The sequence below is a fragment of the Cupressus sempervirens genome, chromosome 5 (assembly GCF_028749045.1).
Source record: "Cupressus sempervirens isolate cs-2001-9-10 chromosome 5, ASM2874904v1, whole genome shotgun sequence".
In the NCBI taxonomy this organism is placed as follows: domain Eukaryota; kingdom Viridiplantae; phylum Streptophyta; class Pinopsida; order Cupressales; family Cupressaceae; genus Cupressus; species Cupressus sempervirens.
Window position 1 is genome coordinate 806,973,564 of NC_143122.1, and position 11,570 is coordinate 806,985,133.

Genomic DNA, 11,570 nt, shown 5'->3' on the forward strand with positions numbered 1-11,570 from the left:
ACAATAGATGGTTGAGTCAAACCACATGTTTCAGTTGTTTGAAGACTAGTCATATCAGCAGGAATTTCCCAACAAGGTCAAAGGCAACCAATTCAGAGTTCAACAAAAGAAAAGAGGAGATAGATGTTAAACACATCAGAGGAGAAATGAATGAGACATGGAAGAAGAAATATGGAAGTAGCACATCAAATTAAGGGGTCACTTCACCTAAAAGGTCAAGTGGTCACACTTCATCCAACTAAGCACAAAAAGGTTTGTGGGACTTATATACAAAGATTTATCATACATTAGTTCCAAGACAAGTAAGTAACAAAAAGAAGAGATCAGCATGAATAGAGATGCAAAGTTAAAATTTCAAGATTTCATAAGTGTTGTTGAGTTTCCCTTAGATGTCGAGTAAAATTCTAATACATGCTAAGTTGATTGCCAAAGTCATTAGAAGCTGAATGATTAGTTACAACCGAGTTGGTAGTGAAAGTCGAGTGAAGAGAAATTTTAGTTGAAGTTGAGTGAGGGATACTTTTGTGGATTTCGAGTGGTGGAAAGATAATGGAAGCTAAGAATGCAAAAATTCTTAAGAAGCCCAGTGGATAGTTGTAAACGCACTAAGCATTAAATGCTATGAAAATAGGGTATATTATCACATTTTGAATTATTTTTCTTCATCATGAAAAAAGAGCTAAGATGAAGAAGAGTGCAAAATGATTTCAAAGTAGAGAATTCAGAATTTGGGAAAATTTGAATAGTGATTCACTACAATTTCTTCAATTCAAGGCATTTATACTAGTGTTGAGCTGCGCAGTTTCACATTTTCTTTATGTTCAAAGCCTAGATCACACACATGGCCTCCAGTTCTAGGATACCATAGGAGAAAGAACCCTTTGAGGTTCAACTTGTGTCTAACAAAGTAAAACAACCTGATTTTAGGCCAATCCCTAAAGTGGCATACAAAAATGACCCAACCAGAGCCCTATCTATTATAACCCCCTAAGGTAGTTATGGTTTAGGATGTTAGGAGATGCTACAACTACAAAATTGGAGCCATACAAAATATGAAGATGAGGGAAGCCTATGAAAAGTTGTGTGAAAACAAAATTTTGAAGGAAGAGTAACAAATCATTGAGAAGAAGGGTTTGACTCGTGCCCTAGAATTCCCCACTATTTTTAAAATTGAATGAATTAGAATTGTGCTCAACAGAATTCATGATGGAAGTTTGTGGCTAGAAGATGGTCCAATAAAAATAACAAAGAGGATTGTACACAAAGTAATAGGGTATCAAACCCTACAGTAGCCAAAGGCCCTTAGAAGTGATTCTAAGGAAGCAATTGAGAAGAACACAGGTGCCAAATGGAACAACAGATGAATGAATATAGATACTATCCAAGACCCTCTTGTTGACTTTGTTGTTAGGCTTATTTCACACAAATTTTATCAATCCAACAAATTAACAGTGTACCCTACATTGCAATGGATGTTGGTTACAAACTAGTGAAAAAGGATCATACTTATGATCTTGCAGAACTATAATTGCAACAAATCAATGAGAATTTAGTAGCAATAAGAAGAACCAAGGGAGCACAGTGCAAATTTGGTGTAATTTTGATATGCATATTTTTCTATGTACAGAATGAATTTCCATCCTTTGGAAAAGTAAGCAGGAAAACCAATAGGTCAATAATAGCTTAAGTAAATGAATATATAGAACAAATGGGAGCTAATTTTGAAACCCTTATGACAAGTTACTTTGGAGATTTCAAGAAGACCATGAAGTAGATATTAAGGATACCAATTTCATTGGTAGAACAACATGTAAATGATCTATTCTTTCTTGTAGATATTGATTATACTTACATACAAGCAACACCACCAAGGGTTAGATGGTTAAGACCTCTTGGATATGAAATAAACATAGATGAGGCATCTGTAGCTATAACTACACTATTAGTAGAAGAAGTGGACAAAAGTACACCACATTTTGGGAATTTTAATTTGGTGAGATTAAAGGTGTACGTGGAATTGAAGACTGCTTCTACCTTAAAGAAAAAGGACAAATTGGTTAAGAAGTTAAAAGAAAAATTTGGTGAGGGAACTAATAAAGAAGAGGAAGATGAAGAAGCTAAAGGTGATGAAGATGAACAAGGTCAAAAACCATTAGCATTGACCCAAGATATGGGTGAGGATGTAGAAGAAGAAGAAGAAGGTGCCAAGCAAGAAGAACCCAAGGCTAAACATAAGAAGAGAAAAGCACAAAAACAACCTATTGCACAACCCAAAGGAAAGAAGAAAGTAGCTAAGCCAAGCCCAACCAAGCCAACTACAAGGGAAAACATTAGGACAATGACAAAAGTGGAAAAGGAATAGGAAAGAAGCAAAAATCCATAGAGCAAGGAAGGCCAAAAGAAAAGAAGAAAATATATTACATCCCCAAAGTTAGATGAAGAGAAGACAAAATTTGACAATGATCAATTTAGAGTAGTAAAACATTCCACCAAATCTAATTTGGAAAATGTTTGTGATAATATTAGAGATAATGCAGATTTAACTAGTTTTGATTTTAATAAGTTGAGCAGAGAAGAACAAAACATAGTGGAAGAATCTATCTACACTATGATGGCCAAGTTCAAGACTACTTCACTTGAACTTGACAATTCTATGCCTAAGGAGCTAAGCTCCATTGTAGAAAATAAATGGCATTACTGCCTAAATATGGCGAAGGAAATAAGGGAACCAACATTGGCTCATGTGATGCTATAACTTATAAAGGTCAATTAAGTAAGGCTAGTAAGAAACATGGGAGCAAATTTTCACCCAAATACAAAGCCTTTAGTATTTTGCAAAATAAAATAGAAGATGTTGTAAAGAAATCCACACAAATGTGGAAATTGATATATGGATTGACTACTATCAAAGAAGGGAAAGAAAATCCCTTTGAGGTAATAAATGATGATGAGGAAGGAGAAGAAAATGAAAAAGAAGAAGAAAAGGTAACAATGGAGGAGAAGACACATAAAGGTGATGAGGCAATAGCAGAGGAGTAGTGGCAAGAATAGAGTGTCCAAGACACCCAATTGCCACCACCCAGTTCTCCACATATAGTACCTACATCTATAGAAATAGTAATTGTGAAATATTTTCCTGACACCTTAGGTAAAAATGTCAATCCATTAACTGTAGATCTTAAAAGGATCCTTCACCAAACAACATTGCAATCACAATTGTGCACAAATCCTATGTTGGTGAGTGTAGAGGAGTTACAAAAAGTTGTAGCAAAAATAACCAAGGAGAAGGTGAACACCCAAGAAACACATTCAAAACCTCCCACAGCTACAGATGATCAACCAAAAGAGTAAGTAGCACAAGACACAACTACTAAGGTTGATCCCATAGTGATAGTAACAACAACTGTTGAGGAGTCAGGCAAAGAATAGATAGCACAAATTGTTCCTACATCACAAAGCCAAGGTGCACCTCCTCAAATCATGGTCATTGATCAAGGTAGAAGAGGAGAAGATAAGGAAGAGAAGAAAACCCCTAAGGAGAGAGAGAAAGAAGCAATATAAATATTGGTTAATTTTCCTACTACATGAACTCCTACCAAGAAATCGAGCACTGATGTAGTACCATTATAAATCTCAGCACCAGGCTCGAGCTCCACCAAGGTAGCAAGGGTACTTCACTATGGACACCCTGCACTTGATGAGCAAATAGTCATACCAAGTTATGACTATAAGAAAATCAACCTAGAATAGATAAATGAAGTGCAAGAGGCACTAGAGAGAAAGAAGAAGCAAGAGATACTTAGCAATGAGTATAGACAAAAGCAAGCATTAGTAGAAATAAAAGACATATTCCTTGATGCATTTAGCTTGCCAGTACCTGATGAAACAAAGCCCATCATGGAGTAAGTTTCCAACATAGTGGATCAGGTACAAAATGAAGACCTTGATACTAATGTTAAATTATTAGAATGGTCTAAAAAAAATCAAATGAAGGTCAATGAGAAGATATCTAGTGAGATAGCACTATCACAAGTTGAACTGGCTAAGAAGGTAGAAAATGTGAAAATAGTACTTAAGAACATATTCTCATTGTACTCCAAACTATGTGACTCTTCATATTTCACACAAGAGACTAGCCAGAGAATAATAAGCTTTGAGAGGAACCTTAAGATATCTAGCACACAGCTACCTATGGATCTAGCTCAAAGTGAGAAGCATTTTGCAACAACACTTCACACCTACAAGGAGTTACCTATATTAATAGTAGAAGAGGCTAATGTTAAGGCCAAAGTAATATAGATACAGTTTGTTATTACCCCACATCTAGAAGTATTGCATAAAGAAATGGCCTATGTAGAGAATGTTTTGAAGAAAGATCCAAATATTTCTACCATACAAGGCCTAGTACATCTTGCAGTAGAGACAACCATCTAGCTCAAAGCACTGGAAATGACATTAGATAATTGGGATGCTTCTTTGAAGATAATAATGGAGGTAAATAAAACATTTTTGGCTAAATATTCCATTCATTCTTAGGACCCTTTGACATAAGTGTCAAAAATGGGGAGATATTCATGTAAGGGAAAGATATTAAAGGGAGATAATACATTTTTTAATGGAGATAATAAAAAATATCCAAAGGGTGAGATATTATATATTCAAATTTTGAATCTTAAAAGGATAAAGCCAAATGGATGCAAAAATAGCTAGAAGTTTTATGAAAGGGGGAGTAGATATAAAGTACAAACAAAGCAGATACATATAAGGCAAAGAGTATCAGACACATCAACATGAGACAAATTCAGCTTAAGGAATTGTGGATATAGAAAATGGCACATTAGCTTAGAGGGAGTTACAATTTTTTTAGGTATATAGTCTTCTACAAAATTTTGAACAAGTTTTTGAAGTTTTGTACATATGTTGAACAAAATGTGTAATATACTCATAGAGACTAGATTCATAATGCTTAGTTAAGTATTTTTGCCACTCATGTCAAAGGAGGAGATTGTTGGTCTTAGATTGGTTTTGATAATTGAGTGTCAACACACTTAACCAATTCTCAAGTTGATGTCGAGTATAATATAGATACCAAGCTATATTATGTGTCAAGCAAGAGATTCAATAGGTGCTAAGAAAGTATCAAGTGTCAAGTGATAAGTGATGCCAAGTCACTATAGGTGTCGAGCAAAGTATAGATTTCAAGCAAAATAGAATTACTATAGGAGCTGAGTGAGACAAAATTCTTGTATGTGTCGAGCATCAATAACTAGTAAGTTTCAAGTAACAAAGAATCAACCTATGAGTTTGTGTCTTCAAAAAATCAGATGTAAACTATTTTTGAGCCGACTTATGGTGAATCTCAAAGGATCTTGAAGATAAGATCAAATATTTTGCATTTAATATGTAATCAGAATGTAGCCAATAAGAAAAATGGAGAAAGCATGCAACCAATAGGGAAAGTGAAAGAATTGAATATGAAAAGAAGAATGAATATTGATCATAGATTCATACCTAACCCTAAATCTTTGAAACCTTTAAAAGGAGGATGAAACCCCATTATTTGAATATGTGTGAGAGTTTATGGGAGAATTCTAGTGAAGTGAAGAGGGGTATAAAGAATTAGAAAAAGAAGAACAACATTGAAAAATTTAGTTGATCAAAACAAAGTATTAGAACCTCAAGGAGAGACATATCAGATCAAAGAAGGCTTAGAATAGACAAGAGCAGAACAAGGATCTGGAATTAGTAATTGAAGATTGCAAGTCATTAGGTCAAGACTTTCTAAGACTCTCTAGCCATTCTATTAGGAATGAAAATCCTATGATGATAGGTTAGTCTAATAGCCATGTTGTAAGCCTTTTAACAAGGTGCAAAATCCTTTAATAGGGTGACATTCTAAGAGAGTGTTTGTAAATCCTCTAACTAGGTCACTTTTAACAAGGTGTAAAGTATTTAACAAGATAGGCCTTTCATAGGACAAACCATTGGAAGTGGTCAAACTTTGTAACCTTGAAGAGAGTGTGATGGAAGGGTTGTAGGTGTTACACTTGAGGGCTTTATAGCCCTTTAGAGACAAATGCAAACATTGGAAGAACAATTGTGTGGAGGGATGAACCTTGTCATAAGAGATGAAAGTGAGGATGAAAGAGAAGAAGAAAAAAATGTTGAAGAAGAGATAGTTCTTAACCCAAAAGACAAAAGGCTTTTCAGAGCTATCTCCAAGATTGGAAAAAGACATAAGTTCTTTTTTCCCAAATATTTGGGAAATATTAATCTAGAGGAATTGATCAATTGGATCAAAAAATTAGAATAATACTTTGAGTATGAAGATATTGAGGATCCTAGAAGGGTCAAATTTGTGAAGGCCAAACTCAAGGTCATGTGAAGATCTAGTGGCAAGAGATCCAATTGAAGAAAAATGAAGAGGGAAGGACACAATTACAATATGAGACTAAATGGTAGCTAAATTAAAGTTAAAATTCATTCTCATAGATTATGATCTTGATCTACTAGAGAAAATACAAGAGTTGAAGCAAGTAGGAAGATCTGTTCGGGAGTATGCACAAGAGTTCTAATGTGGTCTCACCAAAATTGGCCATATAGAAGTTGACATGGAGAAATTTTTCTTTTATCTCAATGGGTTGAGGCCTATCATTTAGGAGAAATTAAGTTTGGTTAGAATGAACAGTATTGAAGAGGCATACCAATTTTCCCTAAGAGTTGATGAAAAGTTAAACAAGAAGTTTGATAACAAGAATAGTGGTAGAGGTTGTGGTGCAAGATCTAATATATTTTCTTATGGAGGCTAAAATGAGGATCCAAAGAAGAAGGATGAGGGGAAAAGTAGTAGTCAAAAGTAGAGTGTAAACAATTCCAATAGTTTCCATGATTAGGGTAACAAAGACCAAAGAGGAAGAAGAATAGAACAAGGATCTAGCAGAGGAGGTTTTTATAGAACCTCTTTCCACTATGGAGAAGGACATAGGGCTTTTGAATTTTCCCAACCCCAAGGAAGGAAACATAGGAGAACCGAAGGTCAGGCCAAAGTTATGTATGTTGATAAAGATGTCAAATCATTGCATTCTAAAGATGCTAAAAGAGGAGAAGTTTTAAATAATAGAAGAGTCTTATTGAGTGGTAAGAATGAAGCTAATTAAATGATGATCTTGTTTTGCACTAGGTGGAGGTGTGAAGATAAGTGTTGTGATTGTGGAAGCATTAACAATATGGTGTCATAAAAGATGGTCATGAATTTAAAGCTCAAGAGGCAAAAACACTCGTGTCCATATCTTATTGCCTAAGTGCCGGATGACCACAAGGTCATGGTCAATGAGAAGTGCCTAGTGAAGTTCAAGATTGGAGGCAACTAGGATCATGTTCATTGTTATATCATACCTATGGACATATGTCATATGTTTCTAGGTAGGACATGGTAGTTTGACAGACATGATATACATGATTTGCATGAAAAGGCATATACTCTGATAGAGGATGGAGTGCAACATAAGTTGAAGTCTTTGAAGGATACAATTTAAAAGGTATGTAATGCTGCTAGCATATGTTTTGTTGATGAAAAGAAGATTCTTGAGGGTATGAGGTGTGAGTATATGCATGGATTTTTGTAATTCCATAAAATGGTAAAGAAGTAGAAGAGGTACCTACAGAAATTGCATATTTGTTGGAAAAGTTTCCAAATATTGTATCTAATAATGTACCTAATCAATTATCTCTTGTAAGGAAAATAAGTCACTAGAAAAACTTGATTTAAAGAGCTAGTTTTCCAAACAAGGCAATGCATAGAATGACACCAACAGAAAGTGAGGAGTTGAATAGAGAAGTACAAGAGTTATTACAAAAGGGATTGATTCAAGAGAGTTTGAGTCCATGTGTTGTACTAGTATTATTGGCACTAACAAAGAATGCAGACCAGAATCGTGCACATATTTTTGAGCTATCAATAAGATCACAATTCAAGTACAAATTTCTATTGCCATAGATGGATGATATTAAGGACTATTTGAGAAGAGTTGTGTGTTTCACAAAGATAGATTTGAAGAGTGGGTACCATTAGATTTGAATTAGAGAAGGATATGGGGGGAAGGCTACCTTCAAGGCAAGGGGAGGATTATATGATTAGTTAGTCATACCTTTTGGGCTAACCAATGCATTGAGAACTCTTGTGTGGCTCATGAATAAGGTACTGAAGGAGTTTCTTGGTAAGTTTTTCATTTTTTACCTAGATGATATGTTTATCTTTAGTTAAACCTTGGAGAAACATTTGATGCATATTAGTAAGGTATTTGATTAGTTGAGAAAATAAACATTGATGATAAATTCAAAGAAGTGTAGTTTTGTTAAGGAGTTTGTGCACCTAAGATTTGTAGTTTTAGTAGAAGGTCTAAAAATGGACCCTAATAAAGTGAAGGTTATCCTTGAATGGCCTACTCCAAAGAATATGACTAAGGTAAAATATTTTCATTGACTAGATAGTTATTTATAGAAATCTCATCAAATGTTTTAGTAGTGTACGTGGACCCTTGATTGAAACAATTAGAGAGGATAGGAAAGAATTTAAGTGGGCTCTAGGAGAAGATAATAGTTTTAATCTATTAAAATAGAAAGTTATAGAGAAACTTGATTTAGAACTTCCAAATTTTAACAAGTAGATTGTAGTGCCTCTCCCATTTGACTTTTGTAAGTCCTCATGATGGATGCAACCTTGATGATCTTTTGTTGTGATGGGATCATGATTGTGACCTTGAGTGGTGTACACTATCGAGGTGTTTAGATTTATGTTTCTGAATCAGTTGTTTTGATTATGCTTTTGATTGATCTTTGAGATTATGATGTGATTTTTGGTTCACTCAGGTTTGTGCCAGTGGTTACCAAAATCGATGTGGTAACATGAGGTTGTTCTGTGATTACCTTGAGATGTGTGCAGAGATTGCACTATGTTCTTTTACCATGCTACACTGGACTAGGTTCTTGTAGTAGTGGTTAGTCATGTTTATGACTATATTTGCTTATGTGTTTTAAATGCCTTTTTAATGCAGAGTAATAAATCTTTATTAAATGCATTAATGATTAGAAATGGATTGTTCATGTGGTATTATTTTGTTATGTGCTGCGGACATTACCTTGTTATATTTCTGATTAGAGAGATATTTGTTACTCATGTATGTTACATTTGAGATGACTTGAGGGTCAGATATTATACCTGGTTTTCAGTATCATAGATGTTATACTACGGTGTTGTTTAGTTAATCATTTTGCATGATGATGCCATTTTGAGATGATAGTGTGTTTTATGCTGATATCTGGTTACTTGGTATTTGGACATATCTTTGATTATGTTATGTGATGGATTTAATGATATGGTTATTTACTTCATTCTTGCATTGTTATGCTTTATGCGAACGTGAGTGATGTAAATAGATTATTTTAATATAATTAAATAAATGGTTAAATTAGGTGATTTAATGCATTATTGCTTCAGCTATGTTATTATATGCTATTGCACTTGATTGTGTTGTTTAATGTGCAGGATTTATATCCCTGGCAGTGGCACATGGAGTTAGTGATTCAGCCATTCATATTTTACCAATGTCGTCCTTGTATGGTTGACGTATCCTTAATTAAGTGTTTAAATTAAACCTTTTGGTGATTATTAAATCCAAACTCATTTGCATTATGTGATTAGACCAGTAAGCATGTCTGTGCATTTAGAGGTTCGCATTTGTCATGAAAGTGTTAACTATTTTTCTTTGTTTTTGGGATTTTTGGGTTTTAATCTTTTCAGATTTAATTTCTAGCAGCTTTGCCTTAGGTGAAATTACATTTCAGATAATAATTTGTTTTCATTTGGGTCAATTCGAAGTTTAACTACTCTAGCTAGCTATTTTCCAGAATCAACTATTCACCCAAAAAGTGAATAAGTATTGCAAAAGTGATTTCATAAATCACTTATCACAATTTGGAAATTGATTTTTGGAGAGCAATTTGGAAATCCTCTTCTATAGGATTCTTGTTTTGTTCATTCTGGGAGCTATGAGCATGGGATCTTTGTGAGGTTGGTCTCATTGGATTCAGCTCGAGGAGTTCTTGCTTTGCCATCAGTTTCATCAATTTTGGTGGATTGATTATTTTATCGTGCGGGTTTCAGTTTCCACCACTTTTTCCATCAGGTAGGGCCTTCCCATTTTATTGGTTTTACTTCGTTTCTGCTTCTGTTTCTTATAGATGTATGTTAGGAGGATGAGAACTAGTGTTCCCCTCCGTTTCTATTTGTTGGTTCTGCCCAGTTGGTTGGGTATGAACCTTTTCCCTATTTTTGAAATGGGGGTTTGGGATTTTACATTGTTATGCTGGCCATTTTAGCATATGGTGTCCATTTTTATTTATTTTTGGATTTTTGGGGTTTTTGAACCCAAAGGCTAAATGGGTTTTAATTTTAAAGTTTTCCAAATTTTTGGAGTTTTTACCTCATTTTGCGTGCTGCCCTATTTTCTCGAGGTTTCTTGGCACAATGTGGGTAGTGGACCTAGATGATCCATTTGGATATCAGTTGAACCACTTTTGCACTTTTATGTTGCATTGGGATGTGTGTTACATCCGTACTCCCGACATTGTGTTCGGTTGAGTGATTGTATACCTGTGTTATTGTTCTTCCAGACCTTTGCTTTTGTTTCGTGAATGCTAGGATTCATGTGGAATCCATACTCTTGGATTGAGGCCAGTTGAGTGAGTTCATGATGTTTGGTCTTGTTACATCATTGGGATTTGTGTAGAATCCATACTTCCCGTATTGCTTTCAGTTGGGTGTTTTCTTTGCATTGTGTTCTCATTCTTGTCCTTGTGTTATGATCTTCATGATGGTGGTGCCCAACACATGAGTACGTGCGCATACATTTGTTGGGTGACTTACGAGGCCCAATCTTCTGTGGATTTTCCAGAAGTTATGATCATTGGGGTTGGGATGGGAGTATGCATGCCCACGGGCACTTGTTGTAGGATGAGCATGGGTAGGGTAGGGTAGCATTTGGAGGGGGCTTCTATCTCGCAACTTGACGTTCATGGCTTCAGAGGTTGACGGAGGATAAGAATTTTTAAGCAAGTGATAACTAAGTAAAATGTGTGATTGTTAATAAAACTTAAGATAAGTAAAATGTGTGAGAACCTGATTAAGTTCGAGGACACAATGTGTGAGCATCCATTTAAGTTTGAGGACACACGATCTAAGATTGGGCCTTTTGATGCCAAGTGACTCTCTAGGATGTCAGCCCCTACATAGTAGCCTATTGAGTGTTTGACCAGGACCTTTACTCCTTGCATTGTCTTAGGTTCTTGGTTCAGCCATCATACTGTCTAGCGTGAGAGTTAGCCTTGGATGTTGTGCTTTTTGTGTGTTTGTGGTTGGATCATTATCTCCATCAGCACGGTGGGTGTGGACCTATGGGTGCCACATGGTTGGGAGGCATAGCTACCTTCACCACTGCTAGGGATTGGTGTACATAGATGACCTTTTGTCCTAGTGCGACCATTGTTGGATGTCTTCACTTGGTACTTCGGGT